At 45.0% G+C, this 13,956-nt stretch overlaps 1 protein-coding gene across 2 annotated transcripts in view; it reads left to right on the top strand.

The window, feature by feature from the left end:
* The window catches only part of LOC137306094 (spectrin beta chain, non-erythrocytic 1-like), a 321,761-nt gene that overhangs the window by 184,850 nt on the left and 122,955 nt on the right, over positions 1-13,956 (top strand). The gene's annotated exons all lie outside the window — the stretch shown is intronic.

The following is a 13,956-nucleotide window of genomic DNA, read 5'->3' as shown; positions in this document are numbered from 1 at the left end:
GGGTGGGGGGGGAGGGGGTCCCGGGTTTCTCGGGGTGTGGGGGGAGGGGGTCCCGGGTTTCTCGGGGTGTGTGGGGGAGGGGTCCCGGGTTTCTCGGGGTGTGGGGGGGAGGGGGTCCCGGGTTTCTCGGGGTGGGGGGGTCCCGGGTTTCTCGGGGTGGGGGGGGTCCCGGGTTTCTCGGGGTGTGGGGGGAGGGGGTCCCGGGTTTCTCGGGGTGTGGGGGGGAGGGGGTCCCGGGTTTCTCGGGGTGGGGGGGTCCCGGGTTTCTCGGGGTGTGGGGGGGAGGGGGTCCCGGGTTTCTCGGGGTGGGGGGGTCCCGGGTTTCTCGGGGTGTGGGGGGAGGGGGTCCCGGGTTTCTCGGGGTGTGTGGGGGAGGGGGTCCCGGGTTTCTCGGGGTGTGTGGGTGAGGGGGTCCCGGGTTTCTCGGGGTGGGGAGGGAGGGGGTCCCGGGTTTCTCGGGGTGTGTGGGGGAGGGGGTCCCGGGTTTCCCGGGGTGTGGGGGGGGGGAGGGGGTCCCGGGTTTCTCGGGGTGGGGGGTAGGGGGTCCCTAGTTTCTCGGGGGGGGGGGGGGAAAGTCCGGGGTTTCCCTGAGGGGGTCCCAGGTTTCTCGGAGAGGGGGTGCCCTGGGTTTCTCGGGGTGGGGGGAGGGTCCCGGGTTTCTCGGAGGGGGTGCCTGGGTTTCTCAGGGTGGGGGGAGGGTCCCAGGTTTCTCGGAGTGGGGGTGCCTGGGTTTCTCGGTGGTGGGGGGGGGGTTGTCCTGGTTTTCTCGGGGGGGGTTCCCGGGTTTCTCGGGGGGTGGGGGGGTCTGGGGTTTCTCGTGGGGGGGAGGCCCCGGGTTTCTCAGGGAGAAGGGGGGGGGTTTTGGATTCCTGGGAGGTACGGTCAGTATCTGCAGTTTCACACCTCATGATTTCTCTTCAATTTCAGCTATTTATGAATTTGCATAATTCTATGATTGTGTGAAGTACTTGTTAAAAACCTGAGTTGTGGAGCCCTGGTGTTTGAAGCCCTGGCCTTGACCGTTCTCTGGTGTGACAGGGGGTGTACTGCGTTGTACAAAATACAGCAATTGACTTGCATAATAGCACATAGTGCACCCGTATATAATGTATGCTATTAGAATGTACTGTATATATGATGTACTATAACATGCTGAATTTTATATAACATATCCACTAAAATGTATAATATATACTGAACTGTGTGGAACATATAATATAAAGTAGACTGTGTATGATATATTTTTTATCGTTGCCTGAATAGTGTATATTACTTGCTGTGTATAATATGTACGCTACATGGGTGTGGACTGGGTATAATGTGTACCATACTGGGTATAATATATAGTTTACCATTGATAGAATAGGCACTGGATTGTGCATAATAAATTCTGTAGCATGGGCTGATAAAGAACAAACAAGAGGATTTACATTTATTTGGCACTTTTCACATCCTCATGACGTCCCAAACCGCTTCACAATGAGTGACGTCGAGTCAATATTATTATGTCGGCAAATAAAATTGCAAAGAGCAAGATCCCACAATCAGGAATGAGATGAATGCCGAGTTTATCTGTTTTGGTGATGTTGGTTGAGGGATAAGAATTGTCTGGAAAACAGCGAGAACTCCCCTGCTATTCTTCGAATAATGCTGTGGGATCTTTTACATCCGATGGAGAGGGCAGATTAAAGTCTCATCCAAAAGCTGGCACCTCCGACAGTGCAGCACTCCCTCAGTACTACACAGGAGTGTCAGCCTAGATTATGTGCTCAAGTCTGTGGAGTGGGACTTGAACCCATGGCTTTCTGACTCTCAGCTGAGAGTGCCACCCACTGACTCAAGTTGACACTTCTATGCTGTATTATGGACTGGACTGCGTATAATATACACCATGAGGTGTATATACTTCAATATACATAATATTATATAATAATATACACCATGAGGTGTACAATATATACTACAGCATGGACTGAACAGTGTATAATATATCTACTCGGCTTTGAACAGTACATACTATAGCATGAACTGGACTGTGTATACTATATAATATAGGATGGACTGCACTTTGTATAATATATACTACAGAATGGATTAGACTGGGCAGGATAAATGTACCTGGCTGTGTATAATATATACTACAGCATGGACTGGACTGAGTGATATTTGTAAAAGGCTGTGAATAGTATTTACTACAGCATGGACTGGACTGTATAATATATGCACTCAGCTGTGAATAGTATATGCTACAGCATGGACTGGACTGTGTGTAGCATATGCCACAGCATAGAACGGACTGTATATAATATATACGACAGCATGGACTGGACTGTATAATATATACACTCGACTTTGAATAATATATATGACAGCATTTAGTGGTCTGTGTATAATACATGCTATAGCATGGACTAGACTGTGTATATGTACTCGGCTGTGAATAATATATATTACAGCATGGACTGGACTGTGTATAATATGTACTACAGCATGGACTGGACTGTGTATAATATGTACTAGAGCATGGACTGGACTGTGTATAATATGTACTACAGCATGGACTGGACTGTGTATAATATGTACTACAGCATGGACTGGACTGTGTATAATATATATTACAGCATGGACTGGACAGTGTATAATATGTACCACAACATGGACTGGACTGTGTATAATATGTACTACAGCATGGACTGGACTGTGTACAATATATACTACAGCATGGACTGGACTGTGTATAATATATACTACAGCATGGACTGGACTGTGTATAATATGTACTACAGCATGGACTGGACTGTGTATAATATATAGTACAGCATGGACTGGACAGTGTATAATATGTACTACAGCATGGACTGGACTGTGTATAATATGTACTGCAGCATGGACTGGACTGTGTATAATATGTACTACAGCATGGACTGGACTGTGTATAATATGTACTACAGCATGGACTGGACTGTGTATAATATATAGTACAGCATGGACTGGACTGTGTATAATATGTACTACAGCATGGACTGGACTGTGTATAATATGTACGACAGCATGGGCTGGACTGTGTATAATATGTACGACAGCATGGGCTGGACTGTGTATAATATGTACTACAGCATGGACTGGATTGTGTATAATATGTACTACAGCATGGACTGGACTGTGTATAATATGTACTACAGCATGGGCTGGACTGTGTATAATATGTACTACAGCATGGACTGGACTGTGTATAATATGTACTACAGCATGGACTGGACTGTGTATAATATGTACTACAGCATGGACTGGACTGTGTATATGTACGACAGCATGGGCTGGACTGTGTATAATATGTACGACAGCATGGGCTGGACTGTGTATAATATGTATGACAGCATGGGCTGGACTGTGTATAATATGTACTACAGCATGGACTGGACAGTGTATAATATGTACTACAGCATGGACTGGACTGTGTATAATATGTACTACAGCATGGACTGGACAGTGTATACTATGTACTACAGCATGGACTGGACTGTGTATAATATGTACTACAGCATGGACTGGACTGTGTATAATATATACTACAGCATGGACTGGACTGTGTATAATATGTACTACAGCATGGACTGGACTGTGTATAATATGTACTACAGCATGGACTGGACTGTGTATAATATGTACTACAGCATGGACTGGACTGTGTATAATATGTACTACAGCATGGACTGGACTGTGTATAATATATACTACAGCATGGACTGGACTGTGTATAATATGTACTACAGCATGGACTGGACTGTGTATAATATGTACTACAGCATGGACTGGACTGTGTATAACAAGTTCTTTACTTTCACATTAGTTGTGTTGAGGACAAGGTTATTCTCATGGGCTCAGACTGAGGTGTCTGAGGCAATATATTCTAGGGAGTGGGGGTGGAAATTCCTGTAAGAGAAGGTGATGGACCCCTCTCTTTCCTCAGGCCAAGATTGACAGTAATGAAAGGAGAATCTGTGGTTGGGAACAGGAGACTGCGAGGGGGAGGCTTGAGGCCAGCAACTGGAAATTTGAAATGCAGGTGTCATGATTTGCAGTTGGAACTAGTCTGAACTGGATTGGGCTAAGTGGAATTTGCTTTGACTGTTACTCTGTATATTTACTTGCTGCCTGTGAAATACAAGAGGTTTACGATTCGAGTGTCAAGTGTTTCTAAGTAGCTTTTGGAGGAGCATGAGTGCGGTCACATGTGATCGTCCAGTTACACCCTGGGTTACACTCTCGTATAATTAGATATTGGTCAGTAAGGGGATACCCCTAAACATGAGACCTTCAGACCACTTACAGGAGTGCCCAGCACTGCTGCACCCAGGAGAATATCTATAGCAGAATTTAAACTTGGAACAAAGTGTTATGGCTCTAACGTTGAACATCCTATCCAGGCATCATATTGTTATTACAACGAGGACATAGTTTGTCATGGGTTTTCCTGTGACCGACACGCTCACACGATAAGTGGACATTGCGTCCCCTATGATCCGGAGCGCATCTCTTCCTGCTCACTAACTAGATAAATGGTTGCATGATCCAGGGATCGTAATGTAGAAGCTTCACTTCATACACCTGCTACTGGAGTGTAGCACATCCCACCACGTGAAATCTCCTCTCTTTGTGGATAGCGGACTGAATAGGTGCGTTACCAGGGCTACGAGCCTATACATGCTTCGAATTAATAAGTGGTTTTATCTACATAATATATATAAGCAAACAGTACATAGTTTTCATGGTGAGGTATATTTTCCTTGCACAACTTGATATGTAAAATAACAAAGCTGCAATTTGTTTTTTTCCTAAGAACAATTTTTAGCTGTATAATTACTGATTAGAACCTCGAACCTGCTTTTGTTTGTCAGGCTGGCACAGAACTGTACACCATTCAGCATTAAAGCTGGTGGCTGTGTGTTACAAACATTCTGAGTGTCTTTATGCTCTGTATTTCTCTCTCTCAACCACCCCTTTAAATCTGAGATGAGGTCCCTGATGATAGAGTTGATTACCAATCAAAAATCTGCCACTTTCTTCACAAACCCCTCCCTCTCATCTCCCACCCTCCGTAAACTTGAGCTCATCCAAAACTCTGCTGCCCGTACCCTAACTCGCACCAAGTCCCGTTCACCCATCTCCCCTGTGCTCGCTGACCTACATTGGTTCCCGGTCCGTTAACGCCTCGATTTTAAAATTCTCATCCTTGTTTTCACATCCCTCCATGGCCCTCGCCCCCTCCCTATCTCTGTAACTTCCAACAGCCCTGCAACCCTCCAAAATCTCTGCGCTCCTCCAATTCTGGCCCCGATTTTAATCGCTCTACCATTGGTGGCCGTGCCTTCAGCTGTCTAGGCCCTAAGCTCTGGAATTCTCTCCCTAAATTTCTCCGCCTCTCTACCTCTCTCTCCTCCTTTAAGATGCTCCTTAAAACGTATCTTTTGAACCAAGCTTTTGGTTACCTGTCCCAATATCTCCTTATGTGGTTCGGTATCAAATTTAGTTTGATAATCGCTCCTGTAAAGCACCTTGGGACGTTTTACTACAGGTTAATGCAAATTGTTGTTACTGAATCAATGTCCTACTCCTGGTTTTTAATTTACAAGTAACCTCACTAGGCAGGCGTATAGTGGATGCATGGATGGTGTCTCAGGCTACAGTTTCTCTGACGCAACAGGTCAAAACTTGGAAAAATTGGTAGAAAAAAAACCTTTGTTTTTGCAGCAAATTGTTTTTTTGAAATTATAATCCAAAAGAGCAGTAAATTGCCCGGGTTTAAAACAACCTAAAATATAGAGAATTCTGCATTAAATGTGGCCCGAGAATCTCAGGTGGGTCATGGGTCAAAGTTCATCTCAGCAACTTTTCCCAGTTGAATTGAACGAGAGGTCCATGTGACCAGGGCAAGCTAAGTAATCTGGTGAGTGAGTTCTCAATCCAGCTGGTGTCAATTCCAGCATTAACACGAAGAACCTCTCACTTTGCTATTAGGATCACTGCAAATATTTTCCGCTTGTGTCTCTCCATCTCCTAACTTCCAGTATCGGTCCCCTCACCTTCGGTGGGCAACTTGTTTCAACACCTTTGTCAATCTGTAACTAATGAGCAAGAGGTGTGACTGGACGGGACAGTCCATTGGGAATCGCAGGGGAGATGTTCTCCAACAGGGGAGATGGCTTCATCAGTCAGAATATAGAAAAACTGACCGTTCTGCACATGACCATAAACTAGCTTGGAAATGGGAGCTGGTGTTGCTTAAATCCCACTTAAGTAAACTCCAGAAGTGCTGGTTAGAAGCAGTGTGTTCCTGTGACTGATCACTATTAATACAGGTTCTAGTGCCTGAACCAACCTACACTGAGGTCAAAAGTGTGAGGTGTGCGCTCCCAAAGACATCCCTCAGGGTCTGAGGAAATGATCCAGGCCTGTGCCTGGTGCGGGAAGGTGTCAGACTCTGGGGTGGTGTCAGTCTCTGGGGTGGTGTCAGTCTCTGGGGTGGTGTCAGACTATGGGGTGGCGTCGGACTCCGGGGTGGCGTCGGACTCCGGGGTGGCGTCGGACTCCGGGGTGGTGTCAGTCTCTGGGGTGGTGTCCGACTCTGGGGTGGTGTCAGACTCTGGGGTGGCGTCGGACTCCGGGGTGGCGTCGGACTCCGGGGTGGCGTCGGACTCCGGGGTGGTGTCAGACTATGGGATAGTGTCAGTGTGTTTCAGTCCCTTTTCTGCCAGCGCACTTTGCCCAGTTCCCTGCCGACTCCAGCCCACCCCCCCCCCACTTCAGCTTCATGAGTACCAGGGTCACAGGATGAGCGGAGATGCCCTGCTACCCTGTGAGGACCATATACCGCCTCATGCCAAACCCCACAAGCCCCTGAACAAACTCTTCCTGCCTCCCCAAAGCCCTTTGCACTGATCAGTGATCTCCTGCTGAATTTGAGTCCCAATTTGTTGCTTTCTCTGCACACACCCTGTAATTATTGGCGTGCGAGCACTGTAATCTAAACAAGTTAATCTCATTGACCTTTGGATGGTTTGAATAGGAGCTGCAGTCGTGTTTAACATCATAGAATCTTACAGCACAGAAGGAGGCCTTTCGGCCCATCGTGCCTATGCCAGCTCTTTGAAAGAGCTGTCCAATTTAGTCCCACATCCCAATTTGTTCCCCATAACCCTGCAAATTAGTCCTCTTCAAGTATATGTCCAATTGCCTTTTGAAAGTGCCTATTGAATCTGCTTCCACCACTCTATCAGATTGTGCGTTCCAGATCTTAACAACCCTCCATGTGAAAAAAATGTATTCTCATTTCCCCTCTAGTTCTTTCGCTAATTATTTTAAATCTGACTTCTGGATACCGACCCACTTGCCAATGGAAACAGTTTCTCCCTATTTGCTCTATCAAAACCCCTCATAATTTTGAATACCCCTATTAGATCACCCCTTTACCTCCTCTGCTCTAAGGAGAACAATCCCAGCTTCTGCAGTCTCTCCACATAACTGAAGCTCCTCATCCCTGGTATCATCCTGGTAAACATCCTCTGTACCCTCTCCAAGGCCTTGACATCCTTCCTAAAGTGTAGTGCCCAGAATTGCACGCAGTGCTCCAGCTGAGGCCTAACCAGTGAATTGTAAAGGTTTAGTGTAACTTCCTTGTTTTTGTATCAATGCCCCAATTTACTTGCCCCTATCAACTTGCCCTGCCACCTTCAAAGGTTTGTGAATATGCCCCCCAGGTCCCTCTGCTTTTGCACCCCCCTCAAAATATACCATTTAGATGATACTGCTTCTCCCTGTTGCTCCTCCTAAAGTGCAGCACTTCCACTTATAGAATCATAGAAAGGTTACAGCATGGAAGGAGGCCATTTGGAGCATCGAGTCCGTGCCGGCTCAATGCAAGAGCAATCCAGCTAGACCCAATCCACTGCCCTTACGCTGTCGCCCAGCAAATTTTTTCCTTTCAAGTACTTATCCAGTTCTCTTTTGAAGGCCAAGATTGAATCTGCCTCCACCACCCCCTCGGGCAGTGCATTCCAGATTCTAACCACTCGCTGTGTAAAAAAGTTTTTCCTCATGTCACTTTTTTGGTTCTTTTGCCAATCACCTGAAATCTATGTCCTCTGGTTCTTGACCCTTCCGCCAATGGGAACAGTTTCTCTCTATCTACTCTGTCTAGACCCTTCATGATTTTGAACATCTCTATCAAATCTCCTCGCAACCTTCTCTCTCCCAAGGAGAACAACCCCAGCTTCTCCAGTCTATCCAAGTAACTAAAGTCCCTCATCCCTGGAATCGTTCTAGTAAATCTCTTCTGCACCATCTCTAAGGCCTTCACATCTTTCCTAAAGTGTGGTGCCCAGAACTGGACACAATATTCCAGTTGTGGTCGAACCACTGTTTTATAAAGGTTCATCATGACTTCCATACTTTTGTACTCTATGCCTCTATTTATAAAGCCCAGGATCCTATATGCTTTTTTAACCGCTTTCTCAACCTGCCCTGTCACTTTCAATGATTTGTGCACATATACCCTCAGATCCCTCTGTTCCTTTACCCCTTTTAGAATTGTGCCCTCCAGTTTATATTGCCTCTCCTCGTTCTTCCTACTGAAATGTATCACTTGGCATTTTTCTGTGTTAAATTTCATCTGCCACCAGCCTGTCTAAATCCTCTTGAAGTCTATCACTATCCTTCTCACTATTTTGTGTCATCTGCAAATTTTGAAATTGTGCCCTGTACACCCAAGTCCAAATGACTGTTAATTCTGTTCCGGATTATCATTTCTAAAAGTTTCCCCACCACTGAGGTTAATCTGACTGACCTATAGTTGCTGGGTTTATCCTTACACCCTTTTTTGAACAAAGGTGTAACATTTGCAATTCTCCAGTCCTCTGGCACCACCCCCGTATCTACAGATGTTTGGAAGATTATGGCCAGTACCTCCGCAATTTCCACCCTTACTTCCCTCAGCAACCTAGGATGCATCCCATCCGGACCGGGTGACTTATCTACTTTAAGTACAGCCAGCCTTTCTAGTACCTCTTTTTTATCAATTTTTAGCCCATCCAGTATCTCAACAATATCTTCCTTTACTGAGACTCTGGCAGCATCTTCTTCCTTGGTAATGACAGATGCAAAGTACTCATTTAATACCTCGGCCATCCCCTCTGCCTCCATGAGTCGATCTCCTTTATGGTCCCTAATCGGCCGCACTCCTCCTCTTGCTACCCGTTTACTGTTTACATACCGAAAGAAGACCTTTAGATTCCCTTTTATGTTGGCCACCAGTCTATTCTCATACTCTCTCTTTGTCCCTCTTATTTCCTTTTTCACTTCCCCTCTGAACTTTCTATATTCTGTCTGGTTCTCAACTTGACATCTGTCATACTCCCCCTTTTTTCCATTTCATCTTACTCTTTATCTTTTTTGTCATCCAGGGAGCTCTGGCTTTAGTTGCCCTACCTTTCTCCCTCATGGGAAGGTGCCTACACTGTACCCGAACCATCTCCTCCTTGAAGGCTTCCCACTGTTTGATTACAGTTTTGCCTGCCAATCTTTGATTCCAATTTACCCGGACCAGATGTGTTCTCATCCCATTTAAATTGACCCTCCTCCAATTGAATATTTTTATTTAGAGTGGTCCGTGTCCTTTTCCATAGCTATTCTAAACCTTATGATACTATGATCGCTGCTCCCTAAATGTTCCCCCACTGACACTTACTCCACTTGGCCCGCCTCATTCCCGAACCAAGTCCAGCAATGCCTCCTTCCTCGTTTGGCTGGAAACGTACTGGTTAAGAAAGTTATCCTGAGCATATTTCAAAAATTCCTCCCCCTCCGTGCTCCTCCAAATCCTTTCCACTAGTTGGTGACCTATAGAATACACCCAGTAGTGTAATGGAACCTCTGTATCTTATCTGCGTTAAATTGCATCTGCCACACGTCTGCCCATTTCACTAGTCTGTCTATGTCCTCCTGAAGTCTGCTGCTATCCTCCTCACTATTTACTAAGTTGACAAGTTTTGCATCATTCTCAAACTTGGAAATTGTACTCCCATACCTATACATTTATGTATAACAAGAAAAGCAATGGTCCTAATACCAACCCCTGGGGGACCCCACTGCATTCTTCTCTCCAGTCAGAAAAACATCTGTTCACCATTACTCTCTGCCTCTTATCCCAGAGCCAATTACTCACCTCCCTTTAATCCCATGTGTTTCTATTTTCCGAATAAGTCTGTTGTGTGACTTTATCAAATGCCTTTTGAAAGTCCATATATACAACATCTACTGCACTACCCTCATCAACCCTCTCTGTTACTTCATCTAATAACTCTATCAGGTTCGTCAGACACGATTTTCCTTTAACAAATCCGTGCTGGCTGTCCCTTATTAACCCATGCTTCTCCAAGTGAGAATTGATTTTATTCTTGACAATGGTCTCTTGTAGTTTTCCCACCACTGATGTTAAACCGACTGACCTGTAGTTACCCGGTTTATCACTCATCCTTATTTTGAACAGGGTTGTAACATTTGCAATCCTCCAATCCTCTGGCACCACTCCCATATCCAAGGAGGATTGAAAGATTGTGGTCAGAGCTTCTGTTATCTCCACCCCAGCTTCCCTCAGCAACCTAGGATGCCTTCCATCTGGACCGATGACCTGTTAACTTTGAGTGATGCCAACCTATTTAGCACATCCTTTCTATCTATTTTTATCCAATCCAATATCTCTACTCCCTCCTCCTCTCCTGGACATCAACTTCATCCCCTTGGAATCATAGAATCATAGAACGGTTACAGGACAGAAGGAGGCCATTTGGCCCGTCGAGCCCGTACCGCCTCTCTGTAAGAGCAGTCTAGCTAGTCCCACTCTCCGCCCTTTCCCCGTAGCCCAGCAAATTTTCTCCCTTTTGAAAGCCGTGATTTTAGGTGATTGGCAAAAGAACCACAGGCGACATGAGGAAAAACTTTTTTACGCAGCAAGTGGCTATGATCTGGAATGCGCTGCCTCCACCACCCCCTCTGGCAGCGCATTCCAGATCATAGCCACTTGCTGCGTAAAAAAGTTTTTCCTCATGTCGCCTGTGGTTCTTTTGCCAATCACCTAAAATCTGTGTCCTCTGGTTCTGACCTTTTCACCAATGTGAACAGTTTCTTTCTATCCACTCTGTCTAGACCCCTCATGATTTTGAATACCTCTATCAAATCTCCTCGCAACCTTCTTTGCTCTAAGGAGAACAACCCCAGCTTCTCCAGTCTATCCACGTAACTGAAGTCCCTCATCCCTGGAATAATTCGAGTAAATCTTTTCTGCGTCCTCTCTAAGGCCTTCACATCCTTCCTACAGTGTGGTGCCCAGAATTGGACACAATACTCCAGTTGTGGCTGAACCAGTGTTTTATAAAGGTTCATCATAACTTCCTTGCTTTTGTACTCTATGCCTCTATTTATAAAGCCCACGATCCCATATGCTTTTTTAACCACTTTCTTAACCTGCCCTGTCACCTTCAACAACCTGTGCACATATACCCCCAGATCTCCCTGTTCCTGCACCCTCTTTAGAATTGTACTGTTTAGTTCATATTGCCTCTCCTCGTTCTTCCTACCAAAATGTATCACTTCCCACTTCTCTGCGTTAAATTTCATCTGCCACATGTCCGCCCATTCCACCAGCCCGTCTATATCCTACATACGTATGAACATACAAATTAAGAGCAGGAGTCGGCCATTCAGCCCCTCGAGCCTGCTCTGCCATTTGATAAAATCATGGCTGATCTGATTGTGACCTCAACCCTACTTTCCTGTCTACCTACTATAACCTTTGACTCCCTTGTTAATCAGGAATCTATCTAACTCAGCCTTAAAAATATTCAATGTCCCTGCCTCCACCGCTCTCTGGGGAAGGGAGTTCCACAGACTCACGACCCTCAGAGAAAAAAATTCTCCTCATCTCCGTCTTAAATGGGAGAACCCTTTATTTTTAAACTGTGGCCCCTAGTTCTAGTCTCTCCCACAAGGGGAAATATCCTCTCAGCATCTACCCCTTCTAGTCCCCTCAGGATCTTATATGTTTCAATAAAAAATCACCTCTCATTCTTTTAACCTCCAATGTATACAGGCCCAACTTGCCCAACCTTTCCTCATAAGATAACCCCCTCATCCCAGTAATCAGCCGAGTGAACCTTATCTGAACTGCCTCTAAAGCAATTATGTCCTTTCTTAAATAAGGAGACCAAAACTGCACACAGTATTCTAGATGTGGTCTCACCAATGCCCTGTACAACTGTAGCAAAACATCTCTACTTTTATATTCCATTCCCCTTGCAATAAATGACAACATTCCATTTGCCTTCCTAATCACTTGCTGGACCTGCATACTAACTTTTTGTGATTCACGTGCTTGGATATCCAGATCCCTCTGCACCTCAGAGTTCTGCAATCTCTCTCCATTTAAATAATATACTGCTTTTCTCCTGCCAAAGTGAACAAGTTCACATTTTCCATCTGCCAAATTTTTGCCCACACTCTTAACCTATCTATATCCCTTTGCAGGCTCCTTATGTCCTCTTCACAACTTACTTTCCTACCTACTTTTGTGGCATCAGCAAAGTTAGCGACCGTACATTCGGTCCCTTCCTCCAAGTCATTGATATAGATTGTAAATAGTTGAGGCCCAAGCACTGATCCTGTGGCACTCCACTCGTTACATCTTGCCAAACTGAAAATGACCCATTTGTGCGTACTCTCTGTTTCCTGTTAGCGAACCAATCCTTTATCCATGCTAATAGGTTACCCCCTACACCATGAGCTCTTATTTTGTGTAGTAGCCTTTGATGTGGCACCTTGTCAAATGCCTTCTGGAAATCCAAGTACACCACACCCACAGGATCCCCTTTATCCACGTTGCTTGTTACTTCCTCGAAGAACTCTAATAAATTAGTCAAACATGATTTCCTTTTCACAAAACCGTGTTGACTCTGCCTGATTGCATTGAGATTTTCTAACCTCCTTAATAATAGATTGTAGCATTTTCCCTATGACAGATGTTAAGCTAACTGGCCTGTAGTTTCCTTCTTTCTTGAATAGAGGAGTTACATTCACTATTTTCCAATCTGATGGGACCCTTCTAGAATCTAAGGAATTTTGGAATCTTCACAGAATTGTATGCTTTTTTTTTCAATTTGACACTCTCTTTAACTTCCTCAGTTAGCCATGGATGGTATATCCTTTCCCTAGGGTCTTTCTTTCTCACTGGAATGTATCTTTGCTGAGTGTTATGAAATATCTCATTAAATGTCTGCCACTGCATCTCTACAGACCTATCCCTTAACCTAATTTCCCAGTTCACTAGCCAGCTCTGTCTTCATGCCCTCATAATTGCCCTTATTTAAGTTTAAAACACTAGACTTAGACTTACTCTTCTCTCCATCAAACTGAATACGAAATTCAATCATATTATGATCACTGCTACCTAGAGGCTCCTTTACAATGAGGTCATAAATTAACCCTATCTCATTACACATTACCCAATCTAGAATAGCCTGCTGTCTCGTTGGCTGTAGAACGTGCAGCTCTAAGAAACTGTGCCAAAACTCATCTTCCAGGCTACCTTTGCCAATCAGATTCTTCCAATCTATATGTAGGTTAAAATCACCCATGATTATCGCTGTTCTTTTTTCACAAGCCCCCATTATTTCTTCCTGTATACCCTGTCCTACAGTGTGGTTACTATTAGGGGGCCTATAAACTACTCCCACAAGCGACTTCTTGCCTTTGCTATTTCTTATCTCTACCCAAACTGATTCTACACCTTGGTCTTTAGAACTAAGGTCATTTCTCTCTATTATGCCCATGTCACCCTTAATTAACAGAGCTACCCCTCCACCTTCTCCCAGCTTCCTGTCCTTCTGAAATGTCAAGTACCCTTGAATA

The sequence above is a fragment of the Heptranchias perlo genome, chromosome 41 (assembly GCF_035084215.1).
Source record: "Heptranchias perlo isolate sHepPer1 chromosome 41, sHepPer1.hap1, whole genome shotgun sequence".
In the NCBI taxonomy this organism is placed as follows: domain Eukaryota; kingdom Metazoa; phylum Chordata; class Chondrichthyes; order Hexanchiformes; family Hexanchidae; genus Heptranchias; species Heptranchias perlo.
Note: the sequence above shows the minus strand (reverse complement) of the source record. Positions and strands in the feature narration are given on the sequence as shown.